Source organism: Triticum aestivum, chromosome 6D, assembly GCF_018294505.1.
Source record: "Triticum aestivum cultivar Chinese Spring chromosome 6D, IWGSC CS RefSeq v2.1, whole genome shotgun sequence".
Lineage (NCBI taxonomy): Eukaryota > Viridiplantae > Streptophyta > Magnoliopsida > Poales > Poaceae > Triticum > Triticum aestivum.
The window spans coordinates 173,947,423-173,973,526 of NC_057811.1; positions in this window are offsets into that span (position 1 = coordinate 173,947,423).

Here is a 26,104-nt window from a genome sequence, read left to right on the forward strand (position 1 = left end):
ATGCTGACACGCACAGTACAAATGGAGGATTTATAACAGAATAGCAATCACACACTTATTACATCGAGTATCTCAAAAGAGAAATAAGTATGATAATTATGGCTTAAGGCCATCTAAATACGATAACAGCGGAAGACTTGGAAGATAAGTGAGTCCATCATCTCCAACGGCATCACTGAGTATAAGACCACGACCTAAGGCACCTTACTCGTCGTCTGAAAAGTCTGCAACATAAAACGTTGCAGCCCGAAAACGGGTCAGCACATGGAATATGCTGGCAATGTAACACATAGAGAGTAATGAGCATAATAATGCTATACTACATGCATATATGGCTGGTAGAAGGCTCTATGGTTACAGTTTTGCGAAAAGCCAATTTTTCCCTACTGCAAAGGAATAAATTTTCTTTAACTATCATGGTGGTTGTTAAACATTGAGATGGTTGACAGCATCTCAATCCCAATTAAGTATCATCATTAACCCAACAAAATTAATTAAAGTAACATGGTGATGAGATTCACATGATAATCCAAGTACTAGATACTCAAGATGTCCATAACTGGGGACACGGCTAACCATGATTAGTTTGTACACTCTGCAGAGGTTTGCCCACTTTTTCCCACAAGACTCGATCGCCTCCGCTTGATTCTCGCACTACATGATGTTTGAGAAACGGATGACCGAGACACAGTCTTTCAGAAACAATAACTCTTTACTCCGGGTGGACAGTTACACCTACTTTCCCCTACATCTGCTAGCCCACCTCTTCAAGAGATCATGTAACCTACTCAACTATGCTAGAGCCCATAATAGCTTGTGGCTGCACACGGAAGTTTCTAGCATGAATAATCTTATGATCCCTTTGAGCCTGGGTGGCGGTCCTTAGAAAAACAGGCAACACTGGGTTCTCCAGGTGCCTCAATCCACCCAGATGTGAGTTTTAGTTGCCACCTTAAGTAAACCATTAATTAACAATCTCACATCTGTCATGGAAATTCACTCAAACCCAATCCACGTCTACGAGCATAGCATAGCAATATAAGCAAACGTAGAAGTAACTCCCAAGGGTTTGATAATAAACAGGGCAATAGGTACTACCTCACTACTTCCCAATACCCACAATTTAATTAGATCCTAACCATGCAATGTTTGAGGGTTGGTCTAATGCAATAAAACTGGGTAGTAAAAGAGGTATGATCAACGTGTTACTTGCCTTGCTGATGATCCGTGAAACTTAGCGATTCGAAGTAGCAAGCGGCGCACTCCGGGTACTCTATCGCAAACAAACAAGCATACAATAAGCACTCATCAAATGCACATGTAAAACTCAAATAACAATCTAACCAGAAAGTTCAACTTAAGAACTCCGGTTTGCAAAAAGAAACAAATCGAACGAAGCAACGAAAGTCAAACGGCGAAAGAAACAAGCTTCGTTTACTAATCTGGATCTAGGTCAAATTTTACAGTAGCAAAAACTTGTTTGAGTAGGTTAAATGGAAAGAGAATTTCGAGACGAAACTCTAGGCGCTTGAATCGCCTGATTCCGATAAACGAGCGAAAAGATAGACCAGAACGAAGATCCGATTAGAAATCGCGATCTGGAATAATCGCGGAAAATCCGACGAAAAAGAAAACTGACGAACAGTTAAACGAACGGACGTTCGTTAACAGCGACTAACCGACGAACGCGTTCGTTAAAACGAACGGATCGGTGAACGTTCACTAATTAATTAAACCGGAAAAAAATAACCCGATATATTAAAAAAATCTAGGGTTCAGAAAAAAAATAAACCGAGCGGTTTTTTTTAAAAACCGGCACGGCGGCGGCGTTCGGCTACCTCGGTCCGGCGGGACTCCGGCGAGGTCGGGCGGGGCTCCGGCGGGCTCGGGAGAGGGCGGCGAGGGGCGGCGGGGCTGCGGGGTCGTCGGGGGCGGCGAGGGGCGACGAGGGCGGCGGCGTTCGGGGCTTCCCGCGGCGGCGGCGGCTCGGCTCCGGCGTTGGGCTTCGGCTCGGCATCGGGCTCCTCGGGGTGGGGAACGGGGTGAGGGAGAGGGGGCGGGGTCGGGGGTACTTATAGGAGGGGAGGGGTGGCGTGGGGGAGGGGGCAAGGCGGCGGCGGCGGTGTCCTAGCGGGACACGGCGGCGGCAGCGTTCGACTCCAGGAGGGAGACGAGGCGCGGGGCTGGCTGGGCCGTCGGCTGGGCTTCGGCCCAGTCGGCGCGCTCGGCTGTTTTTTTCTTTTTTTTAATAATTTTCGCCAAATCTAAAAAAAATCATAGAAAAATAAATAAAAATCCAAAAATGCTAAACAAATTTTCACCGTATAATTAAAATAATTAGAACAAGATGAACATTTTCTTGGCCCAAAAAAATGCAGTTTTGAAAACGTGCAATTTTTTTAATGCAATTAAAATTGCAAATAAAATCCGAATAAAATCAAATATTTGAATTTAATATTTTTTCTCCAATATTTCAATTATTTTGGAGAAGTCATATTTTCTCCTCTCATTTATTTTAATATGAAATATTTCTCGGAGGGAAAATAATTAAAACGAAAAAAAATCCTCGTCTTATTATTTGATAAAATCAAATATGAAAACCTGGAAATCCCCAACTCTCTCCGAGGGTCCTTGAGTTGCTTAGGATTTTTCGAGGATTTGCCAAAATGCAATAAAATATGCTATGCAATGATGATCTAATGTATAACATTTGGGATGTTACAGCCATAGTTTTCACTGGAGGCTTCTCTCGAGAAAATAGCATGCGGTGGGTAAACAAATTACTATTGGGCAATTGATAGAAAAACAGATAATTATGACGATATCCAAGGCAATGATCATGTATATAGGCATCATGTCCAAGATTAGTAGACCGACTCTTGCCTGGATCTACTACTATTACTCCACACATCGACCGCTATCCAGCATACATCTAGTGTATTAAGTTCATGAAAAAATGGAGTAATGCTTTAAGCAAGATGGCATGATGTAGACAAGATAAACTCACATATGAATAAACCCCATCTTGTTACCCTTAATAGAAGCGATACATGCGTGTCATATCTCTTTCTGTCACTGAGATCGAGCACCCCAAGATTGAACCCATCACAAAGCACCTCTTCCCATGGCAAGAAAAATCAATCTAGAGATTGAGCACCGCAAGATCGAACCCATCACAAAGCACCTCTTCCCATGGCAAGAAAAATCAATCTAGTTGGCCAAACAAAACCAATAATTCGAAGAAGAAATACGAGGCTATAACAATCATGCATAAAAGAGTTCAGAGAAAACTCATAATGTTCATGGATAGATCTGATCATAAACTCACAATTCATCGGATCCCAACAAACACACTGCAGAAAGTCATTACATCAAATAGATCTCCAAGAACATCGAGGAGAACATTGTATTGAAGATAAAAAAGAGAGAAGCCATCTAGCTACTAACTACGGACCCGCATGTCTGTGGTAAACTACTCACGCATCATCGGAGGGGCGGGAAGGATGATGAAGAACCCCTCCGTGATCGCTGCCCCCTCTGGCAAAGTGCCGGAAAAGGCATCTAGATTGGATCTTGTTGTTCTGGAACTTGCGGCGGCGGAAAAAGTATTTCGTGGACTCCCCTGAGGGTTTTGGGATTTTAGAGTATTTATAGAGGCGGAGGTAGGTCAATACGGTGCCTGTGGGCCCCACTACCCACCAGGGCATGCCAGAGGCCCCTGGCGCGCCCTGGTGCCTAGTGGGCCCCACATTCATCTTCTCGTGGCCTCTAGAAGCTCCTAGGGTCTCTTATCGCCAGAAAAAAATCTCCAAAAAGTTTCGTGGCATTTGGACTTCGTTTGGTACTGGTATTCTGCAAAGTAAAAAAACAAGCAAAAAACAGCAATTGGCACTAGGCACTAAGTAAATAGGTTTGTTCCAAAAAATGATATAAAGTTGCTTGTAAATGTATATAAAACATCCAAGATTGATAATATAATAGCATGGAACAATAAAAAATATAGATACACGATGTCTACTACACAACTTGTTCTTGTAGACTCGTGTTGGGCCTCCAAGCGTAGAGTTTTGTAGGACAGTAGAAAATTTCCCTCAAGTGGATGACCTAAGGTTTATCAATCCGTGCGAGGTGTAGGATGAATATGGTCTCTCTCGAAAAACCCTGCAACCAAATAATAAAAAGTCTCTTGTGTCCCCAACACAACAAATACAATGGTAAAATGTATAAGTGCACTAGTTCGGCGAAGAGATGGTGATACAAGTGTAGTAATGATAGTAGATATTGATTTTTGTAATAGGAACAATAAAAACAGCAAGGTTGCAATTGATAAAATGGAGCACAAACGGTATTGCAATGCTTGAAAATGAGGCATAGGGTCTGTACTTTCGCTAGTGCAATCTCTCAACAATGCTAATCTAATTGAATCATATAACAATCCCTCAACATGTGATGAAGAATCACTCCAAAGTTCTTATCTAGCGGAAAACATAAGAAGGAATTGTTTGTAGGGTACGAAACCACCTTAAAGTTATTCTTTCCGTTTGATCTATTCAAGAGTTCGTACTAAAACAATGCAAAGTTTTTCTTTCCATTCGATCTATCCAAGAGTCCGTACTAAAATAACACCATATGATACGCATCAACCAACGCTAATGTCACCTAGATACTCCAATGTCACCACAAGTATCCATGAGTTAATTATACGATACGCATCAAACAATTTCAATTTCATAATACTCAATTGAACACAAAGAACCTCAAAGAGTGCCCCAAGATTTCTACCGGAGAAACAAAGATGAGAACATGCATCAACCCCTATGCATAGATTACCCCAATGTCACCTCGGTAATCCGCGACTTGAGTGCCAAAACATATATCAAGTGAATCAATATGATACCCATTGTCACCACGAGTATTCATAGCAAGACATACATCAAGTGCTCTCAAATCCATAAAAGTATTCAATCCGATAATAACAAAATATCAAAGGGAAAACTCAATTCATCACAACAAGGTAGAGAGGGAGAAACACCATATGATCCAACCATATTAACAAAGCCCGCGATACGTCAAGATCATGACAGATTAAGAACACGAGAGAGAGAGAGAGATTAAACACATAGCTACTGGTACAAACCCTCAGCCCCGAGGGTGGACTACTCCCTCCTCATCATGGTGGCCGCCGTGATGATGAAGATGGCCGCCGGTGATGATTTCCCCCTCCGGCAGGGTGCCGGAATGGGGTCTAGATTGGTTTTTTCATGGCTACAGAGGCTTGCGGCGGCGGAACTTCTGATCTATCGACTCCCCTAGGGTTTTGGGAATATTTGGAAATTTATAGGGCGAAGAGGCGGTGTAGGAGTCCACTGAGGTGGGCAGGAGCCACCCTCTAGTACTTCTTTGGCCCATCAGGTGTCTTCTGGTCTAGAAAAATTCTCCAAAAAGTTTCGCTGCATTTGGACTCCGTTCGGTACTGATATTCTGCGAAGTAAAAAACAAGAAAAAACATCAATTGGTACTAGGCACCATGTCAATAGGTTAGTCCCAAAAATGATATAAAGTTGCTATAAAATGATTGTAAAACATCCAAGAATAATAATATAACAACATGGAACAATAAAACATTATAGATACAATGGAGATGTATCAATACATTGGAGACATATCAGAGCCTGATACGTCCATTTTGCATCATGTTTACCTACTGTTATTCATATTTTTTATGTATAATAATGCTTTTTGGAGTATTTCTAATGCCTTTTCTCTCATAATATGCAAGGTACACACAAAGAGGAAAAATACCGGCATTTGGAATTCTGGACCTGAAAAAGCTACGTCAGGCTACCTATTCTGCACAACTGCAAATGAGCTGAAACTTTACGGGGAATTTTTATCGAATATATAAGAAATATTAGAGCCAATAAGTACTAGAGGGGGGCCAGCAGGTGGGCATAACCCACCTGGGCGCGCCAGGAGGCCCAGACGCGCCCTGGTGGGTTGTGCCCTCCTCGGCCCACCTCCGGTGCCCCTCTTCTGGTATATAAGTCATTTTGACCTAGAAAAAAGGGGAGGACTTTCGGGACAAAGTGCCGCCGTCTCGAGGCGGAACTTGGGCGGGGGCACTTTTTCCCTCCGGCGGAGTGATTCCGTCGGGGGAACTTCCCTCCCGAAGGGGGAAATCATCGTCATCATCATCACCAACAACTCTCCCATATTGGGGAGGGTAATCTCCATCAACATCTTCAATAGCACCATCTCCTCTCAAACTCTAGTTCATCTCTTGTGTTCAATCTTTGTATCAGAACTATAGATTGGTACTTGTGGGTGACTAGTAGTGTTGATTACATCTTGTAGTTCATTACTATATGGTTTATTTGGTGGAAGATTATATGTTCAGATCCATTATGCTATTTAATACCCCTCTGATCTTGAGCATGATTATCATTTGTGAGTAGTTACTTTTGTTCTTGAGGTCACGGGAGAAATCTTGTTGCAAGTAATCATGTGAATTTTATGTGTTCGATATTTTGATGGTATGTACGTTGTGATTCCCTTAGTGGTGTCATGTGAACGTCGACTACATGACACTTCACCATATTTGGGCCTAAGGGAATACATTGTGGAGTAGTTATTAGATGATGGGTTGCGAGAGTGACAGAAGCTTAAACCCTAGTTTATGCGCTATTCTGTAAAGGACTGATTTGGATCCAAAAGTTTAATGCTATGGTTAGAATTTATTCTAATACTTTTCTCGTAGTTGCGGATGCTTGCGAGGGGGTTAATCATAAGTAGGAGGTTTGCTCAAGTAAGAACATCACCTAAGCACCGGTCCATCCACATATCAAATTATCAAAGTAGCGAACACAAATCAAACCAACATGATGAAAGTGACTAGATGAAATTCCCGTGTACCCTCAAGAACGCTTTGCTTATCATAAGAGACCGTTTTAGCCTGTCCTTTGCCTCAAAAGGATTGGGCTACCTTGCTGCAATTTTGTTACTACTATCATTACTTGCTCGTTACAAAGTATCTTGCTATCAAACTTCTCGTTACTTATAATTTCAGTGCTTGCAGAGAATACCTTGCTGAAAACCACTTGTCATTTCCTTCTGCTCATCGTTGGGTTCGACACTCTTACTTATCAAAAGGACTACGATTAAACCCCTATACTTGTGGGTCATCAAGGCTCTTTTCTGGCGCCTTTGCCGGGGACTGAAGCGCTCTTGGTAAGGAAAAATTATTACTATGTGCTGAAATTTACTGTCACTTGTGACTATGGAAAACAATCCTTTGAGGGGTTTGTTCGGGGTATCTTAACCTCGAACAAAACCACAATTAGTCACCCCTCAACCTACTGCACCTACTGGAAATATTGGTTATAAAATTCCTTCGGGTATGATAGAACAACTGCTAGCTAATCCTTATGCAGGAGATGGAACCAAACACCCTGATATGCACTTGATATATGTGGAGGTAATTTTTGGATTATTTAAGTTTGCAGGTTTACCCGGAGATGAAGCTAAGAAGAAGGTTTTCTCTTTATCTTTGAAGTGAAAAGCATTGGCATGGTATAGGCTATGCGATGATATTGGATCTTGGAATTGGAATCGATTGAAATTGGAGTTTCACCAAAAAAATTATCCTATGCATCTAGTTCATCGTGATCGGAATTACATATATAATTTTTGGACTCATGAAGGAGAAAGTATCGCTCTAGCTTGGGGGAGGCTTAACTCAATGTTATATTCATGCCCCAATCATCAGCTCTCAAGAGAAATTATCATTCAGAATTTTTATGCTCGGCTTTCTCATGATGATCGATCCATGCTCGATACTTCTTGTACTGATTCCTTTATGAAGAATACTATTGAATTCAGGTGAGATCTTTTAGAAAGAACTAAACGCAATTCTGAAGATTGGGAACTCGACGAAGGTAAAGAGTCAGGTATTAAGCTTAAGTATGATTATGTTAAATCTTTTATGAATACCGATGCTTTTCAAAAGTTTAGGACTAAATATGGACTTGACTCTGAGATAATGGCCTCCTTTTGTGAATCATTTGCTACTCATGTTGATCTCCCTAAGGAGAAGTGGTTTAAATATCACCCACTATTAAAGAACCGATAATAGCTAAAGATGAAACTATTATCTATAATGTTGATCCAGTTGTTCCTACTGCTTATATTGAAAAACCGCCATTTCCTGTTAGGATAAAGGAACATGCTAAAGTTTCAACTGTGGTTAATAGAAGCTATATTAGAACACCTAAACCAGCTAAGCAAATCAAGGTAGAACCTAGTGTTGCTATGGTTAAATATCTCCTGGTTGAAAATATAGATGGGCATGTTATTTATTTCTATGATGAAGCTGCTAGAATTGCCAAACCTGATGAAAAGGATAAACATAGACCCGTTGTTGGCATACCCGTTGTTTCAGTTAAGATAGGAGACCACTGTTATCATGGTTTATGTGATTTAGGTGCTAGCGTGGGTGCTATTCCTTTTACCTTATATCAAGAAATTATGAATGATATAGCACCCGCAGAAATAGAAGACATAGGTGTTACTATTAAACTTGCTAATAGAGACACCATCACACCACTTGGGATTGTTAGAGATGTTGAAGTCTTGTGTGGGAAAATAAAATATCCTATTGATTTTCTTGTTCTTATTTCCCCACAAGATGACTTTCGTCCCATTATCTTTGGTAGACCTTTCTTGAACACTGTTAATGCTAAAATAGATTGTGAAAAACAAACTGTCGGTCTTAGTTTTGGTGATGAGTCTCATGAGTTTAATTTTTCTAAGTTTAGTAGAAAGCATCATAAGGAAGAATTGCCTAGTAATATGAAATAATCGGTCCTTCTTCTATTGCTGTACCTCCTACTGATCCACTAGAACAATATTTGCTAGACCATGAGAATGATATGCATATGCATGAAAGAAATGAAATAGATAAGATTTTTTTTGAACAACGTCCTCTACTTAAACACAATTTGCCTATTGAAACTCTAGGAGGTCCTCCACCTAAAGGTGATCCTGTGTTTGAATTAAAATAATTGCCAGACACTTTGAAATATGCTTATCTTGATGAGAAAAAGATATATCCTGTTATTAGTAGTGCTAACCTTTCAGAACATGAAGAAGAAAGATTATTAAAGGTTCTGAAGAAGCACCAAGCTGCTATTGGGTATAATCTTGATGATTTAAAGGGCATTAGTCCCACTCTCTGTCAGCACAAAATTAATATGGAACCTGATGCTAAACCCGTTGTTGATCACCAATGACATTTAAATCGTAAGATGAGAGAAGTGGTAAGAACTGAAATACTGAAGCTTTTGGAAGCATGTATAATCTATCCTATAGCTGATAGTAGATGGGTATGTCCTGTTCATTGTGTCCCTAAGAAGGGAGGCATTACTGTTGTTCCTAATGATAAGAATGGACTTATTCCGCAAAGAATTTTCACTGGCTATAGAATGAAAATTGATTTTAGAAAATTAAACAAAGCTACTAGAAAAGATCATTACCCTTTACCTTTTATTGATCAAATGCTAGAAATACTATCAAAGTACACACATTTTTGTTTCCTTGACGGATATTCTGGTTTTTCTCAAATACATGTCTCACAACCTGATCAAGAGAAAACTACCTTTACTTGTCCTTTCGGAACTTATGCTTATAGACGTATGCCTTTTGGTTTATGCAATGCACCTGATACCTTTCAAAGATGTATGACTGTTGTATTCTCTGATTTTTGTGAAAAGATTGTTGAGGTTTTCATGGATGATTTCTTCGTTTACGAAACTTCTTTTGATGATTGCTTAAGCAACCTTGATCGAGTTTTGCAGAGATGTGAGCAAACTAATCTTGTCTTGAATTGGGAGAAGTGCCACTTTATGGTTAATGAAGGTATTGTCTTGGGACATAAAATTTTTGAACGAGGTATTGAGGTGGATAAAGCTAAAGTTGATGCAATTGAGAAAATGCCTTGTCCTAAAGATATCAAAGGTATTCATAGTTTCCTCGATCATGCTGGTTTCTATAGGAGGTTTATGAAAGACTTCTCTAAAATTTCTAGGCCTCTTACAAATCTTTTACAAAAAGATGTTCCATTTCTTTTTTATGATGATTGTGTAGAAGCCTTTGAAACACTTAAGAAAGCCTTGATTTTCGCACCTATTGTTCAACCACCTGATTGGAACTTGCCTTTTGAAATTATATGTGATGCTAGTGACTATGATGTTGGTGCTGTTCTAGGACAAAGAGTTGATAAGAAATTAAATGTTATTCATTATGCTAGTAAAACTCTAAACAGTGCTCAATGAAATTATGCTACTACTGAAAAAGAATTCTTAGCATTGGTGTTTGCTTGTGATAAATTCAGATCTTACATTGTTGATTCTAAGGTAACTGTTCACACCGACCATGCTGCTATAAAATATCTTATGGAAAAGAAAGATGCTAAACCTAGACTCATTAGGTGGGTTCTCTTGCTACAAGAATTTGACTTACATATCACTGATAGAAAGGGAGCTAAGAACCCCGTGGCTGATAACTTGTCTAGGCTTGAGAATATTCTTGATGACCCACAACCTATTAATGATTGTTTTCCCGATGAGCAATTAGCTACAATAAATGTTTCTCATAATACTCCTTGGTATGCTGACTATGGTAATTACATTGTTGCTAAATATATACCACCTAGCTTCACATATCAACAAAAGAAAAAACTATTCTATGATTTAAGACATTACTTTTGGGATGACCCACATCTTTATAAAGAAGGAGTAGATGGTATTATTAGATGTTGTGTACCTAAGCATGAACAGGGACAAATCCAACGGAAATGTCACTCGAGCTTATGGATGAAGGAAATATGCCCTAGAGGCAATAATAAAGTTGTTATTTATATTTCCTTATTTCATGATAAATGTTTATTATTCATGCTAGAATTGTATTAACCCGAAACTTGATACATGTGTGGATACATAGACAAAACACAGTGTCCCTAGTAAGCCTCTACTAGACTAGCTCGTTAATCAAAGATGGTTAAGTTTCCTAACCATAGACATGTGTTGTCATTTGATGAACGGGATCACATCATTAGGAGAATGATGTGATGGACAAGACCCATCTGTTAGCTTAGCATAATGATCGTTAAGTTTTATTGCTATTGCTTTCTTCATGACTTATACACATTCCTTGACTATGAGATTATGCAACTCCCGAATACCGGAGGAATACCTTGTGTGCTATCAAACATCACAATGTAACTGGGTGATTATAAAGATGCTCTACAGGTATCTCCGAAGGTGTTTCTTGGGTTGGCATAGATCAAGATTAGGATTTGTCACTCAGAGTATCGGAGAGGTATCTCTAGGCCCTCTCGGTAATGCACATCATGATAAGCCTTGCAAGCAATGTGACTAATGAGTTAGTTGCGGGATGATGCACTATGGAACAAGTAAAGAGACTTGCCGGTAACGAGATTGAGCTAGGTATGAAGATACCGACGATCGAATCTCGGGCAAGTAACATACCGATGACAAAGGGAATGACGTATGTTGTCATTACGGTTTGACCGATAAAGATCTTCGTAGGATATGTAGGAACCAATATGAGCATCCAAGTTCCGCTATTGGTTATTGACCGGAAAGGTGTCTCGGTCATGTCTACATAGTTCTCGAACCCGTAGGGTCCGCACGCTTAACATTCAATGACGATTTGTATTATGAGTTATGTGATTTGGTGACCGAATGTTGTTTGGAGTCCCGGATGAGATCATAGACATGACGAGGAGTCTCGAAATTGTCGAGAGGTAAATATTTATATATTGGATGATAGTATTCGGACACCATAAGTGTTTCGGAATTTATCGGGTACATATCAGAGTACCAGGGTGGTTACCGGAACCCCCCGGGGGAAGATATGGGCCATAGGAGGGAGGCACACCAGCCCACAACGGGGTGGCGCTACCCCCATAGGGAAGGAGGCCGAATAGGACTAGGAGAGGGGGCGGCCCCCCTTTCCTTCTCCCCCTCTCTCTCCTTCCCCCTTTCCCCCTTCGGTAAAAGGAAAGGGGGTGGGGGTGAATCCTACTAGGAGCCCAAGTACGACTCCTCCTACTTGGGGCGCGCCTAGGGACAGCCTCCTCACCCTCCCTCCTTTATATACGTGGGAGGGGGGCGCCTAGAACACACATCAGTTGTTCCAACCCGTGTGCGGCGCCCCCCTCCATAGTTTACGCCTCCAGTCATATTCACGTAGTGCTTAGGCGAAGCCCTGCATGGATCACTTCACCATCACCATCACCACGCCGTCGTGCTGACGGAACTCTCCCTCGACACTTTGCTGGATCAAGAGTTCGAGGGACGTCATCGAGCTGAACGTGTGCAGAACTCGGAGGTGTCGTACGTTCGGTGCTTGATCGGTTGGATCGAGAAGACGTTCGACTACATCAACCGCATTAAGCAAACTCTTCCGCTTTCGGTCTACGAGGGTACGTGGACACACTCTCCCCCTCTCGTTGCTATGCATTTCCTAGATAGATCTTGTGTGATCGTAGGAATTTTTTTGAAATTGCAAGCTACGTTCCCCAATAGTGGCATCAGAGCCAGGTCTATGCGTTGATGATATGCATGAGTAGAACACAAAGAGTTATGGGCGGTGATCGTCATACTACTTACCACCAACGTCTTATTTTGATTTGGCGGTATTGTTGGATGAAGCGGCCTAGACCAACCTTACATGACCACGTTCATGAGACCGGTTCCACCGACAGACATGGAACTTGTTTTGCATAAAGGTGGCTGGCGGGTGTCTGTTTCTCCAAATTTTGTTGAATCGAATTTGACTATGGCCGGTCCTTCTTGAAGGTTAAAACAACAAACTTGATAAATCACTGTTGTGATTTTGATGCGTAGGTAAGAATGGTTCTTACTAGAAGCCCGTAGCAGCCACGTAAAACTTGCAACAACAAAGTAGAGGACGTCTAACTTGTTTTTGCAAGGCATGTTGTGATCTGATATGGTCAAGACATGATGTGATATACGTTGTTGTATGAGATGATCATGTTTTGTAAAAGTTATCGGCAACTGGCAGGAGCCTTATGGTTCTCGCTTTATTGTATGAAATGCAAACGCCATGTAATTGCTTTACCTTATCACTATGCGTTAGCGATAGTTGTAGAAGCAATAGTTGGCGAGACGACAACGACGCTATGATGGAGATCAAGGTGTCAAGCCAGTGACGATGGAAATCATGACGGTGCTTTGGAGATGGAGATCAAAGGCACAAGATGATGATGGCCATATCATGTCACATATTTTGATTGCATGTGATGTTTATCTTTTATGCATCTTATTTTGCTTAGTATGGCGGTAGCATTATAAGATGATCCCTCACTAAAATTTCAAGGTATAAGTGTTCTCCCTGAGTATGCACCATTGCGACAGTTCTTCATGCCGAGACACCACGTGATGATCGGGTGTGATAAGCTCTACGTTCACATACAACGGGTGCAAGATAGTTTTGCACATGCAGAATACTCAGGTGAAACTTGACGAGCCTAGCATGTACAGACATGGCCACGGAACACTGGAGACCGAAAGGTCGAATGTGAATCATATAGTAGATATGATCAACATAGAGATGTTCACCATTGAAAACTACTCCATCTCACGTGATGATCAGACATGGTTTAGTTGATATGGATCACGTGATCATTTAGATGACTTGAGGGATGTCTATCTAAGTGGGAGTTCTTAAGTAATATGATTAATTGAACTTAATTTATCATGAACTTAGTCCTGATAGTTTTTGCATACTATGTTGTAGATCAATGGCCCGTGCTACCGTTCCCTTGAATTTTAATGCGTTCCTAGAGAAATCTAAGTTGAAAGATGATGGTAGCAACTACACAGACTGGGTCCGTAACTTGAGGATTATCCTCATTGCTGCACAGAAGAATTATGTCCTTGATGCACCCCTAGGTGACAAGCCCCCTCCCGCTAATGTAGACGCTTTGAACGTCTGGCAGACGTGGTCTGATGACTACTCTATAGTTCAGTGTGCCATGCTTTATGGCTTAGATTCGGGACTTCAAAGACGTTTTGAACGTCATGGACCATATGAGATGTTCCAGGAGTTGAAGTTAATATTTCAAGCAAATGCCCGAGTTGAGAGATATGGAGTCTCCAACAAGTTCTATAGGTGCAAGATGGAGGAGAACAGTTCTGTCAGTGAACACATTCTCAGAATGTCTGGGTACCATAACCACTTGACTCAGCTAGGAGTTAATCTTCCAGATGATAGTGTTATTGACAGAGTTCTTTAATCACTGCCACCAAGCTACAAAGGCTTCATGATGAACTATAATATTCAAGGGATGGATAAGACAATTCCCGAGCTCTTCGCTATGCTCAAAGCTGCAGAGGTAGAAATCAAGAAAGAGCATCAAGTGTTGATGGTTAACAAGACCACTAGTTTCAAGAAAAAGGGCAAGGGAAAGTGATGTATGCTAGGACTACGTCGGTATTTCCCCAAAGAGGAAGGGATGATGCAGCACAACGACGATAGGTATTTCCCCCAGTGATGAAACCAAGGTTATCGAACCAGTAGGAGAACCAAGCAACACAACGTAAACAACACCTGCACACAAATAACAAATACTCACAACCCGACGTGTAAAAGGGGCTGTCAATCCCTTTCGGGTAACGGCGCCCGAGATAGGCAAACGAACGCGAGAGAGTAGTAAATATTGATAAATCGAACGCCAAATAAAATAAATTGCAGCAAGGTATTTTTGTATTTTTTGTTTAATAGATCTGAAAATAAAAGCAAAGGAAAAGTAGATCGCAAAGGCAAATAATATGAGAAAGAGACCCGGGGGCCGTAGGTTTCACTAGTGGCTTCTCTCGAGAAAAATAGCAAACGGTGGGTGAACAAATTACTGTTGGGCAATTGATAGAGCTTCAAATAATCATGACGATATCCAGGCAATGATCATTATATAGGCATCACGTCCAAGATTAGTAGACCGACTCCTGCCTGCATCTACTAGTATTACTCCACACATCGACCGCTATCCAGCATGCATCTAGTGTATTAAGTTCATGGAGAAATGGAGTAATGCAATAATGTTGGTGGAAACGACACCTATGGAATCACTGGGATCCCTTCTACGGTTGGCGGGCACGGGGTTGTGCAAAGAGCGGGTCTGGTAGTCAGCACAAGGATCGTTTACCCAGGTTCGAACGATCATTTACCCGGGGTTAGAGTTAATGCTTCTGAAAGACTGTGTCTTGGTCATCCGTTTCTCAAACACCATGCAGTGCGAGAAATCCAACGGAGGAGATCAAGTCTTGTGGGAAAAAGTGCGCAAACCTCTGTAGAGTGTATAAACTAATCATGGTTAGCCGTGTCCCCGGTTATGGACATCTTGAGTATCTGGTTCTTGGATTATCATATGGGATGGCAGACTCGAGGAACAAGTTTGCACAACCGGATGAAGACACACCCTTTGGACGACACTTGAAGGAAGTCACTAGGTACCTGAACATCGGAATACCAAGCTTCACTGGGACCTACACCACTACTTTACCAGGAAGGACGTTCATGCTAGTCACTGAGCCCATAGAGTTTTCCTTTGATGCACCAACCTGGAGTTTAGGCAAAAGCATGGCAGCCCACATTACTATGGGACGTATTGGAGAAGTCTACAAGCAGGAGGTGAAGGACACTATTTACCAGATATGTGGGCGCCGAGATGAGCAATGGGAGATGATCAGCACCAGGAAGGACAGGTCCATTGCCGCTTTCATCCAGGAGTTAAACCAGCACATTCGACGCCAAGAGAACCAGATGTGCGCAAGCATGATAGATTTGAAGAAGGCTATGACCAGGAACATGGAGCTAGAGGAGGAACTCAAGTCTACACGCGACGGATACGAGGAGGAAATCGTCATACTATTGGAGAAGAATCACGACCTGATAAAGAAGATTGGAGTGTTCATGGGAGATCCCGCGCCAGGAGGAGAAGAAGACGATTCCACTTGTCCGGAGAACTACATCATCACCGACGACACTGACTCCGACCCCGACAATAGTGATGATGACTATGAAGACGAAGCTGGAGCAGATATCATGGAGTCTTCCACCGATCAAAATTTCTAGTAGACCACCATATGATCAAGTAGTATTTCCCCATGTATATAGTATAGTCTGAGCACTGTAATGATAGTCAGATCGATTGTATGCCCTTGCTTGATTGATTGAGTGATATGATATGATTGTGTTTGTCTCATGTGCATATGGGTAGTGCTTTCTCACTAGACCTCATTCTATTCAAATCTCTTCCCTCTAAACCCATCAGATGCCTCCGAGATGGGATACCGGATTTGTCTTCCCACTGGAGCTCACTCAGTTGATCCAGCAGCAGAATGCCTTGATGCAGTTGTTAGTTCAGAACCAAGGCAACAACAACAACAACAACAATCCACCGCCACCGCCTCCAGTTGACAACCTAGCCCGTTTTCTGAGGTTGCAGCCGCCGGTGTTTTCCAGTAGCACTGAGCCAATAGTTGCGGATGACTGGCTACGCAGGATTGGAAGGGAGTTGACCACCGCAGGTTGCACAGATGCTGAGAAGGTGCGTTTTGCCGCACATCAATTGGATGGACCAGCAGCCTCATGGTGGGATAATTACACAACCACTTTCCCTATAGCCAATGTCACTGGGGATCAGTTTCAGCAAGCATTCCGCATAGCCCATGTCTCAACTGGAGCTATGAGCATGAAGAAGCGTGAGTTTCGCAACTTACGCCAGGGAAATCGTACTGTGGCTCAGTACGTAGATGAGTTTAGTAAGCTATCTCGTTATGCCCCAGATGATGTGGCCACAGATGCCGCGAAATAGGAGAAGTTTATGGAAGGGCTGAATGATGAGATGAGTATGCAGTTGATGGTGGCAACATTCAACAACTACCAGGAGTTGGTAGATAAGGCTCTTATGATTGAAGGGAAGCAGCAGTAGATTGAGAGCCACAAGAGGAAGTATGGGAAAGGGAAGTACAATTCAGGAGCATCGCAGAAGCCTCGTTTTACCCCGAACTCGGGAGGATTTACCCATAACCATGGGGGCCACACCCATAATGGAGGAAGTTCTCATAACCACAATGGCCCAAAGAATGGGAATGGGAATGGAGCAAGCAGCAATCAGAACCGCTCTAACCCAGCCACACCCGCCAAGAAGGACCAGAGTCATGTTACCTGTTTCAAGTGCGGGAAGACCGGGCACTATGCCAATGATTGTCCGGAATTGAAGAACGGAAATGGCAATGGAAGCGCTGGGAAGAAGCCCAACCCTTTCAACAGAGGACAAGTGAACCACGTGAACGTGGAGGAGGTCGAAGAGCAGCCTGATGCAGTTATCGGTAAGTTTTTGGTTAAGTCATTTACCGCCCTTGTTTTATTTGATACTGGTGCATCGCATTCATACATTTCAAGGGGATTTGTGGACAAGTTTAAGTTACCCACCTTAGCCCTTAGGACACCCTTGCTAGTGAGCTCACCCGGTGCAGAGTATATGGCCAGCCGATGGTGCGACCGGTTACCCTTAACCATTGGCAACCATGTTTTCCCCTCAGACCTCATAATTTTGGAGTCACAAGGATTGGATGTGATACTGGGAATGGATTGGCTATCGAAGTATGGAGGAAGCATTGACTGTGCTAGTAGGTCAATTCTACTCACTACCCCAGAGGGAAAAAGGATTAAGTATGTATCTAGGCATGCACCTTGGAGGACTCAAGTAAATTCTTTCACGGGAGTTGTTCAGGAGGAAGTGCATGTAGTAAAGGATTACCCAGATGTATTCCTAGAGGAGTTACCAGGTATGCCGCCAGATCGAGACATTGAGTTTTTAATAGAGCTGTTGCCAAGCAGCAGACCGATATCGAAGAGACCATACCGGATGCCCGCGAATGATCTGGAGGAGCAAGAAGCAGATTAAGGAGTTATTGGAGAAAGTTTACATTCGACGAAGTTCATCACCATGGGGAGCCCCAGTGCTCTTGGTTGAGAAGAAAGATGGATCGTTAAGGATGGTTATTGACTATCGTGCGTTGAATGAAGTGACGATCAAGAACAAGTACCCACTTCCAATGATCAATGATTTGTTTGACCAGCTGCAAGGAGCTGAAGTGTTTTCGAAGATCGATTTGTGATCAGGATACCATCAGCTGAAGATTCAAGAAAAGGATATACCTAAGACAGCTTTTACCATGAGGTAATGTCATTCGGATTGACCAATGCCCCTGCCTATTTCATAAGTATGATGAACAAGGTGTTCATGGAGTTCTTGGATAAGTTTGTTGTGGTGTTCATTGATGATATCTTGGTATACTCCAAGAATGAAGAGGAACACAAGGAGCATTTGCGTTTAGTTCTCGAGAAGCTCAGGGAACATCAGTTGTATGCCAAGTTCAGCAAATGCGAGTTTTGGTTGAAGGAAGTTGGATTTCTTGGACATGTTATATCAGGAGAGGGTATAGCAGTGGATCCTACCAAGGTTCAGTCTGTCACGGAGTGGTTGGCACCCACTTCAGTTGGAGAGATCCGCAGTTTTCTGGGACTCGCGGGATACTACCGGAGATTTATTGAGAATTTTTCCAAGATTGCAAAGCCTATGACGGCATTGTTGAAAAAGGACACCAAGTTCCATTGGACTGAAGAATGCGAAGCAAGTTTCCAGGAGTTGAAGAAACGTTTGACGACATCCCCAGTGCTAATCCTGCCGGATATATGCAAGGATTTCCAAGTGTATTGCGGCGCCTCACGCTCAGGACTTGGAGGAGTACTTATGCAAGATGGAAGAGTTGTTTCATATGCCTCACGACAACTTCGACCGCATGAGTTGAATTATGCCACGCATGATTTGGAATTAGCAGCCGTAGTGCATGCGCTCAAGACCTGGAGACATTTTCTTATTGGAAACCGTTGTGATGTGTACACGGATCATAAGAGTTTGAAGTACATTTTCACACAGAAGGAGCTGAACCTCAGGCAGAGGAGATGGTTGGAGCTTATAAAGGATTATGATATGAAGCTGCACTATCATCCAGGAAAGGCCAATGTCGTAGCTGACGCTTTGAGCCGGAAGGGTTATGTCAATACCCTCGTAAACGGAGGAATGCCCAAGGAGTTAGCGGAGGATCTAAGGGAGCTACGTTTGGAGATAGTTCCTAAAGGTTTTGTTGCAGCATTAGAGGTTCAGTCAACATTATTGGGAAAGATTCGTGAAGCTCAGAAGGAAGACAAGGAGATTGCTGAGATAAAGGAGAGAATGAGCGAAGGAAAATCCAAAGGTTTTCGTGAGGATGAGCACGACACCTTGTGGTTTGAGGACCGCATTTATGTGCCCAATAATGCAGAGATCAGGAAGTTGATACTTCAGGAAGCTCATGACTCGCCATTCTCGATACACCCCGGAAACACCAAGATGTATTTGGATCTGAAGGAGCATTTCTGGTGGACTGGTATGAAGAAGGATATTGCCGAGTATGTAGCCGTATGTGATGTATGTCAGAGAGTGAAGGCAGAACATCAGAAGCCAGCAGGATTACTACAGCCTATGCCGACACCCGAATGGAAGTGGGATAAGCTTGGCATGGATTTTATAACCGGATTACCCAGGACCCGATCGGGATATGATTCTATCTGGGTAGTAGTGGATTGCTTGACCAAGGTAGCTCACTTTATCCCAGTGAAAACCACCTATACCAGTGCGAAGTTGGCCAAGATATACATGACCAGGATCGTATGTCTGCACGGATTTCCGAGGACCATCGTATTAGATAGAGGAACACAGTTTACTTCAAAGTTTTGGCATCAGTTGCACCAGACTTTGGGTACCAGGCTGGAGTTCAGCACAGCTTTTCACCCACAGACAGATGGACAGACTAAGAGAGTCAATCAGATTCTGGAGGACATGTTGAGAGCTTGTGCGCTAGATTATGGATCTAGTTGGGATGATAATTTTCCATACGCGGAGTTCTCGTACGACAACAACTACCAGGCCAGTTTGAAGATGACACCTTTTGAAGCCCTGTATGGAAGAAGATGCCGAAACCCGTTGATGTGGGATGAAGTTGGAGAACGTCAGTTGTTTGGACCAGATTTGATTAAAGAGTCAGAAGAGAAGGTTAAGCTGATTCGAGATAGACTGAAGGTAGCTCAGTCCAGGCAGAAGAGTTATGCCGATTCAAAACGCAAGGAGGTAGTCTATGAAATCGAAGACAGAGCATATCTTCATGTGTCGCCTCTGCGAGGAGTTAAGCGTTTTGGAGTTAAGGGAAAGTTAGCCCCGAGATTTGTAGGACCATACCGAGTTTTGGAACGTATGAGAGAGGTTGCCTACAAGTTGGAGTTACCCGAAGGACTATCGGGAGTTCATGATGTGTTTCACATTTCCCAGTTGAAGAAGTGCCATGCAGAGATGGCCGATATTCCTCTAAGAGATACAGTGCCCCTGGAAGCAATTCAGTTAGACAGTGGTTTGACATATGAGGAGAAACCAGTCAAGATTCTCGAATTTGCCAGCCGAGTTACTCGCAGCAAGGTTATCAAGTTTTGCAAAGTTCAGTGGAGCCACCATACCGAGGATGAAGCCACCTAGGAAAGAGAGGATGATCTACGCAAGGACCACCCACACCTATTTTCTAGCCAACCCGAATCTCGAGGACGAGATTCATCTTAAGGGGGGTAGGTTTGTAACATCCCAAAATTTCAATTTGGAATGTTATACATAGGTCATTCATGCATATCATATTTTATTGCTTTTCATTTCGCGATCCTCGAAATTCTGAGCAACTCAAGGACCCTCGGAGAGAGTTGGGGATTTCACCGTTTTCATATTTGAATTTTATCAAATATTGAAACAAGGATCATTTTGGTTTTAATTAATTTTTCTCTCCAAAGATATTTCATATCAGAATATATGAGAGGAGATAATATGACTTCTCCAAAATAAATGAAATATTGGAGGAAAAATATTAAAATCAAATAAATATATTTTATTTGGGTTTTATTGCTAGTTTATTTGAATTAGGAAAAATATGCGTTTTTCAAAATTGTATTAGAGGCCCAAATAAATGTTCACTTTGTCCGACATATTTTTAGAGGACGGGGAAAATTTATTTCAGGATTTTTGGAGTCCGTTTAGTATTTCTTTTCTTCATTTTTCTGCGCATCGGAATATTAAAAAAAAAGTGTACCGCCTTACCGGGCCGTGTCCGCCTGGGACACCGACCCGACCAGCTTTATAAGCCGAGGCCCGAGGCCCTAGCCCCCCTCGCGCCGCGCCCCCAAACCCTAGGGCGCCGCCGCCTCGTCAGCCGCCGCCGTCGCCCCGCCTCGCCAGACCGCCGCCGGAGGTAGCCGCCGCCGTCGCCGTTCGTCGCCGTTTTTTCTCTTTTCCGGTTAACCGTTCGTTTTTTTAGAAAACCTAGATTCGTTTTTTTAGGCCGGTTCGGTTTTCCGCGGTTTAGTTAAATAGCGGACGATCGTCCGTACGTTCGTTTTAACGAACGCCGTTCACCCATTAGTCACAGACAGCGAACGTTCGTTCGTTAGCCTGTTCGTCAGTTTTTCTTTTTCCAGGGTTTTCCACGATTATTTCTCGATCGCGATTTCTGCCCTGATTTTCGTTTTAGTTATCTTTTCGCTCGTTTATTGGAATCAGGCGATTCAAGCGCCTAGATCTTCGTCTCAAAACCCTCTTTCTGTTTAACCAACTTGAACAAGATTTTGATACTGTAAAATTTGACTTTAGTCCAGAATAGTAATTGGATCTTGTTTCTTTCGGAGTTTGAGTTTCGTTGCTCCGTTTGATTTGATTCTTTTTGCAAACCAGAGTTCTTCAGTTGAACTTTCTGGTTAGGTCTTCTTATTTGAGATTTACCCGTGCATCTCTGCCTGATTGCTTATGTATGCTATTGTTTGTTTGCGATAGAATTCCCGGAGTGCGAAGCGTGCTACTACGAGTCTTTAGGATTTGCAGATCGTCAACAAGGCAAGTAACACATTGATCATACTCTTTTCATACCCAGTTTTTATGCATTAGTTTCAACCCTCAAACATTGCATGATTAGGGTGTGATTAACTTGTGGGTTTGGGAAGTAGTTGATGAGGTAGAACCTATTACCTATTTTATTATCAAACCCTTGGGAGTTACTTCTACGTTATGCTTATATTGCCATGCTATGCTCGTAGACGTGGTTTGGTTTGAGAGATCCATGACAGATGTGAGTATTTAATTAATTGTTCAATTAAGGTGGCAACCCTAATACACATCTGGGTGGATTGTTGGTTTTGGGCACCTCGGGTTATACCAGTGTTGTCCTAGGAGATCCCGGGGTTATACCGTGTGATCATCCTACGGTCCGCCACCCAGGCTCAAAGGGATCATAAGATTATTCATGCTAGAAACTTCCGTGTGCAGCCACAAGCCATTATGGGCTCTGGCATAGTTGAGTATGTTGCGTGACCTCTTCCAGTGGTAGGCTAGCAGATGTAGGGGATGTAGGTTGGTACTGTCTACCCGGGATTAGAGTTAATGCTTCTGAAAGACTGTGTCTCGGTCATCCGTTTCTCAAACACAATGCAGTGCGAGAAATCCAACGGAGGAGATCGAGTCTTGTGGGGAAAAGTGCGCAAACCTCTGCAGAGTGTATAAACTAATCATGGTTAGCCGTGTCCCCGGTTATGGACATCTTGAGTATATGGTTCTTGGATTATCATATGGATCTCGTCACTCTAAATTAATTTTGTTGGGTTGTTAATTACTTTTACTTGGGATTGAGATGGGGGTACCATTCTCAATGTTTCAACTACCATGATAGTTAAATAAAATCTATTCCTTTGTTGTAGGAAAAAATTGGCTTTTCGCAAAACATATTAACCATACAGCCTCCACCAACCATATATGCATGTAGTGATAGCATTCATTCTATTCATTACTCTACTGTGTTACTATGCTAGCATATTCCATGTGCTGACCCATTTTCGGGCTGCAACGTATCATGTTGCAGACTTTTCAGACAAGGAGTAAGGTTCGCTAGGCCGTTGTCATGCACTCAGCTATGCCGTTGGAGTTGATGGACTCACTTTATCTTCCAAGCCTTCCGCTGTTATCTTATTTAGATGGCCTTAAGCCATATTTATTGTATTAAGTTCTCTTTGGAGACATTCGATGTAATAAGTGTGTGATTGCTACTCTGTTATAAATCCTTCGAGTACTGTGTGTGTCAGCATTACCGATCCAGGGATGATAGTTATGCACAAAGACTTGACCTCTGAGGTCGGGTCGCTGCAATGCGTAATACCCTAGTCCTGCTTTGATGTATATTTGAGTGTTCTTGAGCTCTCGAACTAGCTATGGTACGTGCGTAGTCCAAAAGATCTGACCCCCCTCCAGTACGCCTCGGGCCTCCTTTTATAGACAAAAGGGGTTGCCACAGTGGCACACAGGAGGTGGAAATGTATACAGTGTACAAGCTTATCGCCTGTCATTACGGGACAAGGTGCATTAAATGCGCTCCTTAGGTGTCAGATTGCTTTATTGGGGACGACAGCGAGGCCCGTCCCGTCCATCGCCGCTTCGCCTCGCTCCAACACGCGTCCAGTCCAATGAGGCATGCAGCGCCACGTAGGCTGGCTGGCTGCTGAGATGGCGTGGTGGTAGGGCCTTCACAAAGATCTGCATGCCACCACGTAGCTGCTTGCTGAGTTGGCCTGGAAGCCGCATGTTGCCACGCAGGTGCCTGCCCAGCTGGTTGGGCTGGCAGCTGTATGGGAACGGCGATGGAGTCTTGGCAGACGTGGGTCTAGCTGTGGCCCCGCAGGTGTCCTCGGCAAGGATCTTGCCGGAGGTCTCGTGGATTTCCTCAGCGAGGATCTCGCGAGGATCGTCGTCTTCTGGTCCTCATCAGATCTCGTGTCTTTATGATCTTTACAAAGATCTGCATGGCACCATGGAGGTGCCTCCCGAACCTTGGTTCCAATGTGGTTGATGGTGTTGGAACCCTTGGGCTCAAGGGTGGCGCGCTTTGCTGGCGTTGGGCAAGTTGCCCTGGCAAGGCTCTTGCTGGGGCCACGGAGGCCGCCCCGCAAGGGTCTTGCCGGGGGAGTCCACCTCGCCCTCTTGCTCTTTGTGTCCCCGGTTTTGGCGTGGTTTTGCCTGTCTTGTGCTTTTGGCTGGGGCGCTGCTCTGGTATTCTTGCGCTTATGTTCCCTCCCTTTGCCCTGCTGAGTGTGGCCGTAGGTGCGGCTCTGACTGCTCGTGCACAAGTAGAGGGGTAAAAAGGAGAGCCCCTACTTTTGTACACCGACAGGAGCTCCCGGGCCTGGGCCACACATAAGCGCCACGCGTTGTTGGGCTAGGCCCAGAACGGTGCGCGGGCAGGCGGGGCGGATTTTTACCGCAGTAACTCCTTCGGTTGCTGCGCTTCCCCATGACCCGCGTTGAATGCACGACGTGGAGGGCCGTGCGTGATGCGGGGGTCGTGCGTGGGGCGGCTGCTGCCCTCATGCATCACATTGTTGTAAATAGTAACGAAGCGGCCTGCACCTTCCCCATAAAAAGGGAGAAACCGCAGGCGCGTAGCCCATTTACCCTATGTGCCTTTTGCAATCTCGGAACCGCTGCCCCTCCCTTCTCTCTTCTCAAGTTCTTGCTTTCGCTCGCCGCCGCTGCCGTACCTTCGCTGTCCCTCATCCTTCGTCTCTCTCAGCCGCCATGGCACCCAAAACCAGCAAAGGCAAGGGAGTGGCCAAGGACGTCGGGGGGAAGGAGGCGCCGGAGAGCGAGTTCGCGGCGCGACGGACGTAACTCGCCTACTTTCCTTCGACGGTCGATGCGGTCCACCTCTGGGACTACTTCAAGCCCCTGTGGAGGTGCAATACGAAGGGGCACCCTACCACGCGCAGCATCCCCGCCGGTTTCACCGAGGCCGGCCCGAATCGGTACCCCTTCTTCGTTGACTACTTTTCCTGCGGGCTGTGCCCCTTTCTCTGATTTCTTCAATGACGTCATGTACACCTACGGCTTCCACCTTCTGGATTTCACTCCGAATGCCGTGGCGTGCATGGCCCTTTTCGCCCATCTCTGCGAGGGCTTTGCCGGAGTGCATCCCAGCACGGCGCTTTTCCGCCACTACTTCTACCCTCGTATCCAAAAGGGAGGCGCCATTTCCGGTTGTGTCGCCTGGATCCCAAGGAGCTAGGAGAAGGGGACATATCCGGAGGGCGCTCAGAAGGAGAGGTGGGAGGAGTGGCGGGGCCGGTAGTGCTGGATTGTGGAGGAGGACCCGCAGGAATTTTGCCGGGCACCGCCGGTTGCGGAGAAGATTGGGGCAAAGTTGATGCCAAGGATGAGAAGCTCACGATCGCCACCACCAGGATCCATTGCCTCACCGTGGCCGGGCTCACCCTTGAGATGATTGGGGCTGATTTCCTCCGTCACTAAATCGCCCCACTGCATAACAAGGGGAGGCCGGCCTGGCTTTTCAGGAACGCGGACGACATCATTGTTGGAAATATGCCCTAGAGGCAATAATAAAATGGTTATTATTATATTTCCTTGTTCATGATAATTGTCTATTGTTCATGCTATAATTGTGTTATCCGGAAATCGTAATACATGTGTGAATACATAGACCACAACATGTCCCTAGTGAGCCTCTAGTTGACTAGCTCGTTGATCAACAGATAGTCATGGTTTCCTGACTATGGACATTGGATGTCATTGATAACGGGATCACATCATTAGGAGAATGATGTGATGGACAAGACCCAATCCTAAGCATAGCACAAAGATCGTGTAGTTTGTTTGCTAGAGCTTTTCCAATTGTCAAGTATCATTTCCTTAGACCATGAGATTGTGCAACTCCCGGATACCGTAGGAGTGCTTTGGGTGTGCCAAACGTCACAACGTAACTGGGTGGCTATAAAGGTGCACTACGGGTATCTCCGAAAGTGTCTGTTGGGTTGGCACGAATCGAGACTGGGATTTGTCACTCCGTATGACGGAGAGGTATCTCTGGGC